Here is an 8958-nt window from a genome sequence, read left to right as displayed (position 1 = left end):
TTCTGACATAATGAATACAGTAGGAGGTGTGTGTTCTGACATAATGAATACAGTAGGAGGTGTGTGTTCTGACATAATGAATACAGTAGGAGGTGTGTGTTCTGACCTGTATGATGGCATGGAAGAAGCAGACTCAAAGATGATCTTCCTCCACTGGCGTCCCAGGATGTGCTCCTCAAAGAAGTTGTTGGTGATCTCAGTGAACGCCCGGGCGCACGTTGGCACGTAGACCCTTAGGAGGCTCGTTGGTCACCTGGCCCACGTCCACACACGTCCACACACACACACACACACACACACACACACACACACACAAAAACAAACAAACAAACAAAGAAACACACACACGTCCACAGACACAGATGTGGAAATAAAAGGGTAACCAATCAGATAATTCCAGACATAGATATGCACCCGCTCAATCACATGGGTTAGGTGTGTGTGAGCGCACACGTGTGTATGTGCCTATAAAGAGCGATGGCCCTACATGTGTGTGTAAGCCATGTGTGACAGGACCACACTCTCATGGTTAGAGAAGGCCCTGTGAGGATATGAAACACTGTCCGGGTGGCTAAGGTTGAGAAGTGGCGAAGGTTGAGAGGAGTGGCTAAGGTTTAGAGGAGTGGCTAAGGTTGAAAGAGTAACTAAATTGAGTGGCTAAGGTTGAAAGGAAACTAAGGTTGAAAGGAGTGCTAAGGTTGAGAGGAGTAAGCTAAGGTTGAGAAGAAATGGCTAAGGTTGAGAGGAGTGGCTAAGGTTGAGAAAGTGGCTAAGGTTGAGAGGAGTGGCTAAGGTTTAGAGGAGTGGCTAAGGTTGAAAGAGTGGCTAAGGTTGAGAGGAGTAGCTAAGGTTGAGAGGTAACTAGGAGGTTGAGAGGAGTGGCTAAGGTTGAGAGAGTAGCTAAGGTTGAAGGAGTAACTAAGGTTGAGAGGAGTAACTAAGGTTGAAAGGAGTAACTAAGGCTGAGAGGAGTGGCTAAATTGAAAAGAGTAACTAAATTGAAAAAGTAACTAAGGCTGAAAAAGTGGCTAAGGTTGAAAAGTAACTAAGGCTGAAGGAGTAACTAAAATTGAGAAGAGTGGCTAAGGTTGAAAAGTGGCCTAAATTGAGAAGAGTGGCTAAGGTTGAAAAGTAACTAAATTGAGAAAAGTGGCTAAGGTTGAAAAGTAACTAAGGTTGGAAAAGTGGCTAAGGCTGAAAAGTAACTAGGGCTGAAAAATGGCTAAATTGAAAAGTGGCTAAAATTTAGAAAAGTGGCTAAGGCTGAAAAAAGTAACTAGAGGTGAAAAGTAACTAAAATTGAGAAGAGTAACTAAATTGAAAAGAGTGGCTAAGGTTGAAAAGTAACTAAGGTTGAGAAGAGTGGCTAAGGTTGAAAGGAGTGGCTAAGGTTGGAGAAAAGTGGCTAAATTGAAAGGAGTGGCTAAGAGTTAGAGGAGTAACTAAGGATTGAAAGAGTGGCTAAGGTTGAAGGAGTACTAAGGTTGAAGAAGAGTAACTAAAATTGAGAAAGTAGCTAAGGTTGAAAGGAGTAACTAAGGTTGAAAGGAGTAGCTAAATTTGGGAGAGGAGTGGCTAAATTTGAGAAAAATGGTTAAGGTTGAAAAAGTGGCTAAATTGAAAAATGGCTAAATTGAAAAGTAACTAAGGCTGAAAAAGTGGCTAAATTGGGAGAGGAGTGGCTAAATTGAAAAGTAACTAAGGTTGAGAGGAGTGGCTAAATTGAAAAAAAGTACTAAGGTTGAAAAGTGGCTAGAATTGAAAGGAGTAACTAAATTGAAAGGAGTAACTAAGGCTGAGAAGAGTAACTAAGGCTGAGAAGAGATAACTAAGGCTGAAAAAGGAAGTAACTAAAATTGAAAAGAGTGGCTAAATTTAGAAAAGTAACTAAATTGAAAAAGAGTGGCTAAATTGAAAAGGAGTAACTAAATTGAGAAGAGTATTAAGGTTGAAAAGTAACTAAGGTTGAGAGTAACTAAAATTGAAAGGAGTAACTAAGGTTGAGAAAAGTGGCTAAGGTTGAAAAATAACTAAAATTGAAAGGAGTGGCTAAATTGAAAAGTAACTAAATTGAAAGGAGTGGCTAAGGTTAGAGGAGTAACTAAGGGTTGGAGAGGAGTGGCTAAGGTTGAAGGTAGGCTAAGGTTGAAGGTAGCTAAGGTTGAGAGGAGTAGCTAAGGTTGAGAGTAAAGTAACTAAGGATTGAAAGGAGTAACTAAATTGAAAAAGTGGGCTAAATTGAAAAATGCTAAATTGAGAAAGTGGCTAAATTGAAAAGAGGAGTGGCTAAGGTTGAAAAGTGGCTAAATTGAAAAGTAACTAAATTGAGAAAAATGGCTAAGGTTGAAAAAGTGGCGCAGGGTTGAAAAGTGGCTAAATTGAAAAAAGTGGCTAAGGTTGAGAAAGTGGCTAAGGCTGGAGAAGAAAGTAACTAAGAATTGAAAAGTGGCTAAATTGAAAAAGAGGCTAAGGCTGAAAGAGTGCTAAGGTTGAAAAATGGCTAAATTGAGAAAAGGTAACTAAGGCTGAGAAAAGTGGCTAAATTGAAAATGCGAAAATTGAGAAAAGTGGCTAAATTGAAAAATGGCTAAATTGAGAAAAGTGGCTAAGGTTGAAAAAGGGCTAAATTGAGAAAGTGGCTAAGGTTGAGAAAAAGTAACTAAATTGAAAAAGTGGCTAAATTGAAAAAGTGGCTAAGGTTGGAAAAAATGAGCAGAGGTTGAAAAGTGGCTAAATTGGAGAGGAGTAACTAAAATTGAAAAAGAGTAACTAAATTGAAGGTGCTAAGGTTGAGAGGGGAGTGGCTAAGGTTGAAGGTAACTAAGGTTGAGAGGAGTAGCTAAGGTTGAAGAGTAGCTAAGGTTGAGAGGTAAGCTAAGGTGAAGGAGTAGCTAAGGTTGAAAGGAGTAACTAAGGTTGAAAAGTAACTAAGGTTGAAAAGAACTAAATTGAAAAAGTGGCTAAATTGAGAAAAGTGGCTAAATTGAGAAAAAATGGCGAGGGTTGAAAAATGCATGGTTGAAAAAAATGGCTAAATTGAGAAAAGTGGCTAAATTGAAAAGTGGCTAAAAGAAGGAACTAAATTGAAAAAGGCTAAATTGAAAGGAGTGGCTAAGGTTGAAAAGTGCTAAGGCTGGAGAAGAGTAACTAAGGCTTGAAGAGTAACTAAAATTGAAGAAGTAGCTAAGGCTGAAAAAGTAACTAAGGTTGAGAAAAGTAACTAAGGTTGAAAAGTAACTAAGGTTGAAAGGAGTAACTAAATTGAAAGGAGTGGCTAAGGTTGAAAAAGTAACTAAAATTGAAAGGAGTGGCTAAATTGAAAAGTGGCTAAGGTTGAAAAATGGCTAAGGCTGAAGGAGTGGCTAAGGTTGAGAAAAGTAACTAAAATTGAAAGGTAACTAAATTGAGAGGAGTAACTAAGGTTGAGAAAGTAACTAAATTGAAAAGTAACTAAAAATTGAGAAGAGTGGCTAAATTGAAAGGAGTGGCTAAGGTTGAAAAGAGTGGCTAAATTGAAAAAGTAACTAAGGCTGAAAAGTAACTAAATTGAAAAGTAACTAAATTGAAAAAGTAACTAAATTGAAAAAGTGGCTAAATTGAAAGGAGGAACTAAGGTTGAAAAATGGCTAAATTGAAAAGTAGTGGCTAAATTGAAAGAGTAACTAAATTGAAAAAGTGGCTAAATTGAAAAAATATAACTAAATTGAAAAAGTACTAAATTGAAAAATACTAAATTGAGAAAATACTAAAATTGAAAAATGGCTAAGGTTGAAAAAGTGGCTAAGGTTGAAAAGGCTAAATTGAAAAATGCAGAATTGAGGAAGAAAAACTAAGGCTGAAATTAAGTGGCTAAATTAGAGAGGAATGGCTAAAATTGAAAGAGTGGCTAAATTGAAAAATACTAAATTGAAAAGTAAACTAAATTTGAAAAAGTGGCTAAATTGAAAAGTGGCTAAGGTTGAAAAATAACTAAATTGAAAAAGCGTAACTAAATTGAGAAAAGTGGCGAGGGTTGAAAAGTGGTTAAATTGAGAGGAGTAACTAAGGTTGAAAAGTAAGCTAAGGTTGAGAAGAGTGGCTAAGGTTGAGAAGGAGTGGCTAAGGATTGAGAAAAAGAGTAACTAAGGTTGAAAGGAGTAGCTAAGGTTGAAAGGAGTGGCTAAGGTTGAAAAAGTAACTAAAGTTGAAGGAGTAGCTAAGGTTGAGAGGTGGCTAAGGTTGAAAAAGTGGCTAAGGTTGAGAAAGTAACTAAATTGAGAGGAGTGGCTAAATTGAAAAAGTGGCTAAGGTTGAGAAAAGTAGCTAAGGTTGAGAAGTGGCTAAGGGGTAGCTAGGTTGAGAAAGAGTGGCTAAGGTTGAGAAAAATGCTAAGGTTGAGAAGGTAGCTAAATTGAAAAGTAGCTAAATTGAAAAGAGTGGCTAAGGTTGAAAAAGTGGCTAAGGGAGTGAGAGGAGTGGCTAAGGTTGAGAAAGTAACTAAATTGAAAAGTGGCTAAATTGAAAAGTAACTAAATTGAAAAGTAAGGTTGAGAGGAGTAACTAAATTTGAGAGAGAAGGTTGAAAAAGTAGATGGCTAAATTGAGAGGAGTAGCTAATGTTGAAGAAGTAACTAAGGTTGATGAAGAACTAAAGGATTGAAAAGTAAACTAGGTTGAAGGAGTAGCTAAGGTTGAGAGGAGTAGCTAAGGTTGAGAGAGGGTAGCTAAGGTTGAGAGGAGTGGCTAAGGTTGAGAGGAGTGGCTAAGGTTGAGAGGAGTGGCTAAGGTTGAGAGGAGTGGCTAAGGTTGAGAGGACAATCTGTCCAAAGACGCAAACAGGAAATAACGGAATTGCTGAGGATCCATAAATAACTCAACAGAGCCTTGAGAATCCAATACTGTTTCAATTTAGACAACCCGAGATTATGCTCTAGAACCTAAGACTGAGTTGTAGAACTAAGTCTGAGATTGTAGAACCTAAGACTGAGATTCTAGAACCAAAGACTGAGATTCTAGAACCTAAGACTGAGTTTCATCATCTAAGACTGAGTTCCAGAATCTAAAACGGAGTAGTAGAACCTAAGTTTGAGTTGTAGAATCTATTGCCTGTGTGTAAAGGTGAGCGTTACCTTGACAGAGTTCTGGAGGACGGTGACAGGGAACACCTTGGTGGGCATGGAGCTCAGGAACAACCTGAAGTTCTCATGGATCACCGTGTCTAACAGGGAGGAGGTGACAGAATGAGTCAGTAGACATAAACACAGCACACACACACACATAGGGTCAGTCCAGTCCATAGCGTGTCGTAGAGAGGTCCAGCAGCACAGGACAGCCGCAGGTGCAGGGTGTGTGTGTGAGAGCCATTCAAATCCCCATTCATCCTGTGTCCTGACCTAACCACACAGCAACACCTCACACCACCTGATACCCAGGTACATACAGTTGAAGTTTACATCACTTAGGTTGGAGTCATTAAAACTATTTTTTTCAACCACTCCACACATTTCTTGTAAACAAACTAGAGTTTTGGCAAGTCGGTTAGGACATCTACTTTGTTTTTATTTTACCTTTTATTTAACTAGGCAATTCAGTTAAGAACAAATCCTACATCCTACCTATATGACCTCGGATGTCATATACTGTAGGAATATGGTCAATATAAATGGTGCGTGTGTGTGTAGGGTGTGTGTGTGTAGGGTGTCTATATGTAGGGTGTGTGTGTGTGTGTGTGTAGGGTGTGTGTGTGTAGGGTGTCTATATGTAGGGTGTGTGTGTGTGTTTAGGGTGTCTGTATGTAGGGTGTGTGTGTGTTTAGGGTGTCTGTATGTAGGGTGTCTATATGTAGGGTGTGTGTGTGTGTTTAGGGTGTCTGTATGTAGGGTGTGTGTGTGTTTAGGGTGTCTGTATGTAGGGTGTCTATATGTAGGGTGTGTGTGTTTAGGGTGTCTGTATGTAGGGTGTCTATATGTAGGGTGTGTGTGTGTGTTTAGGGTGTCTGTATGTAGGGTGTGTGTGTGTTTAGGGTGTCTGTATGTAGGGTGTCTATATGTAGGGTGTGTGTGTTTAGGGTGTCTGTATGTGAGGGTGTGTGTGTGTGTGTTTAGGGTGTCTGTATGTAGGGTGTGTGTGTGTGTGTGTTTAGGGTGTCTGTATGTAGGTGTGTTTGTTTAGGTGTCTGTATGTAGGGTGTGTGTGTCTTTAGGGTGTCTGTATGTAGGGTGTTTTGTTTAGGGTGTCTGTATGTAGGGTGTGTGTGTGTTTAGGGTGTCTGTATGTAGGGTGTGTGTGTGTGTTTAGGGTGTCTGTATGTCGCGTCTATATGTAGGGTGTGTGTGTGTGTGTTTAGGGCGTCTGTGTAGGGGGGTGTGTGTGTTTAGGGCGTCTGTATGTAGGGTGTGTGTGTAGGGTGTCTGTATGTAGGGTGTGTGTATGTAGGGTGTGTGTGTAGGGTGTGTGTGTGTAGGGGGTGTGTGTGTGTGTTTTAGGGTGTCTATATGTAGGGTGTGTGTGTTTAGGGTGTCTGTGTGTAGGGTGTGTGTGTGTGTTTTAGGGTGTCTGTATGTAGGGTGTGTCTATATGTAGTGTGTGTGTGTGTTTAGGGTGTCTGTATGTAGGGTGTGTGTGTGTTTAGGGTGTCTGTATGTAGGGTGTCTATATGTAGGGTGTGTGTGTGTGTTTAGGGTGTCTGTATGTACGGCGTCTATATGTAGGGTGTGTGTGTGTGTGTTTAGGCGTCTGTATGTAGGGGGTGTGTGTGTTTAGGGCGTCTGTATGTAGGGTGTGTGTGTGTAGGGTGTCTGTATGTAGGGTGTGTGTATGTAGGGTGTGTGTGTAGGGTGTGTGTGTGTAGGGGTGTGTGTGTGTGTTTAGGTGTCTATATGTAGTGTGTGTGTTTAGGTGTCTGTGTGTAGGGTGTGTGTGTGTGTTTAGGGTGTCTGTATGTAGGGTGTGTCTATATGTAGTGTGTGTGTGTGTGTTTAGGGTGTCTATATTTAGGGTGTGTGTGTGTTTAGGGTGTCTGTATGTAGGGTGTGTGTGTGTGTCTATATGTAGGGTGTGTGTGTGTAGGTTTAGGGTGTCTGTATGTAGGGTGTGTGTTTAGGGTGTCTGTATGTAGAGTGTGTGTGTTTAGGGTGTCTGTATGTAGGGTGTGTGTGTGTTTGGAGTGTCTGTATGTAGGGTGTGTGTGTGTTTAGGGTGTCTGTATGTGGGGTGTCTATATGTAGTGGTGTGTGTGTGTGTTTAGGGTGTCTGTATGTAGGGTGTGTGTATGTAGTGTGTGTGGCAAGGGTGTGTCTGTAGGTAGTGTGTGAGTGTAGGGGTGTGTGTAGGGTGTCTATATGTAGTGTGTGTGTGTGTAGAGTGTGTGTGTAGGGTGTGTCTATATGTAGTGTGTGTGTAGGGGTCTATATGTAGGGTGTCTGTATTTAGTGTGTGTGTGTAGGGTGTGTCTATATGTAGTGTGTGTAGTGGCAAGGTGTCCTATATGTAGTGTGTGTAGTGTGTATGTAGTGTGTGTGTAGGGTGTCTGTTGGTAGTGTGTGTGTGTAGGGTGTGTGTATGTAGTGTGTGTAGGGTGTCTGGTGAGTCAGTGTGTGTGTGTGTGTAGGGTGTGTGTATGTAGTGTGTGTGTGAGGGTGTCTGTAGGTAGTGTGTGTGTGGGGTGTCTGTAGGTAGTGTGGTATGTGTGAGGTGTGTGTATGTAGTGTGTGTGTGTAGGGTGTCTGTAGGTAGTGTGTGTGTAGAGTGTCTGTAAAGTGATATTATTGTGTGTAAGGTGTGTGGTGTTGTGTTTGTAGTTCTGTTAGTGATAAAGTATGTGTATGTAGGGTGTCTATATGGCGTGTGTGTGTAGGGTGTCTATATGTAGCGTGTGTGTAGGGTGTGTAGGGGTTCTGACCCGGCTCAGTGAAGGTCTTGATAAGTTCCTCCCATGGCTAACATCCATGACACAGCCAGGTGACAGTTCTGGAGGAAGATCCAGTTACCGCTCTTCCAGAGCTTCAGAATCATCTTCTCAGCTATAGGACCCTGACCCTGACTTCCTAGAGATAGACCTTACCCTGGAGAGAATACAGAGGGTGCTGCTGAGAGACCCTGACCTAGAGAGATAGACCTCACCCTGGAGAGAGATTATGGGTTAACACTGAGAGACCCTGGACTCCAGAGAGACCTGACCTAGAGATAGACCTCACCCTGGAGAAGATACAGAGGGTTAACACTGAGAGACCTGACCTAGAGATGGAGCTACTGGAGAGAAGATACAGAGGTTAGCATGAGAGACCCTGACTTAGAAGATAGACACTCACCCTGGAGAGATACAGAGGGTTAATACTGAAGACCTGACTTAGAGAGATAGACCTCACCCTGAGAGAGATACAGAGGTGTTACCCCTGACTGAAGATAGACCTCTGGACAGAGGTTAACACTGAAGACCTGGCTGAGGACCTCACCTGGAGAGAATACAGAGGAACAACACTGAGAGCCCCTGACCCAGGAGAGATAGACCTCACCTGGAGAGAGAGATACAGAGGGTTAACACTGAGAGACCCTGACCTGAAGAGACAGACCTCACTGAAGATACATGGGGTTAACACTGAGGAGCCATGACTAGAGAGATAGACCTCACCTGGAGACACTGAGAGACCTACCTAGACTAGACCTCACCCTGGAGAGAGATGCAGAGGGTTAACACTGAGAGACTCCTGCCCTAGAGAGAAGACAGGGTAATACTGAGAAGAGACCCTGACCTAGAATGGAGCCTCACCCTGTGGAGGAGAGAGAGACAGGATTATCACTGAGAGACCCTGACCTAGAGATACCTCACCCTGGAGAGAGACAGGAGTTAACACTGAAAGACCCTGACCCTAGAGTGATAGACCTCACCCTGGAGAAGAGACATAGGGTTAATACTGAGAGACCCTGACCTAGAGAGATAGACCTCACCCTGGAGAGAGATACAGAGGGTTAACACTGAGA

The 8958-nt window shown here is 41.8% G+C and overlaps 1 long non-coding RNA gene across 1 annotated transcript; it reads right to left on the bottom strand.

Moving 5' to 3' along the window:
• Positions 1-210: 210 nt before the first annotated feature.
• LOC127924302 (uncharacterized) lies at positions 211-7910 on the bottom strand. The gene is made up of 3 exons (XR_008117597.1): positions 7880-7910; positions 5109-5197; positions 211-253 (listed from the first exon to the last, which is right to left on the bottom strand). It is a non-coding gene; the product is annotated as an uncharacterized LOC127924302 (long non-coding RNA).
• Between the last annotated feature and the right edge of the window lie 1048 nt (positions 7911-8958).

The sequence above is a fragment of the Oncorhynchus keta genome, unplaced genomic scaffold, assembly GCF_023373465.1.
Source record: "Oncorhynchus keta strain PuntledgeMale-10-30-2019 unplaced genomic scaffold, Oket_V2 Un_contig_3937_pilon_pilon, whole genome shotgun sequence".
NCBI classification, from domain to species: domain Eukaryota; kingdom Metazoa; phylum Chordata; class Actinopteri; order Salmoniformes; family Salmonidae; genus Oncorhynchus; species Oncorhynchus keta.
Note: the sequence above shows the minus strand (reverse complement) of the source record. Positions and strands in the feature narration are given on the sequence as shown.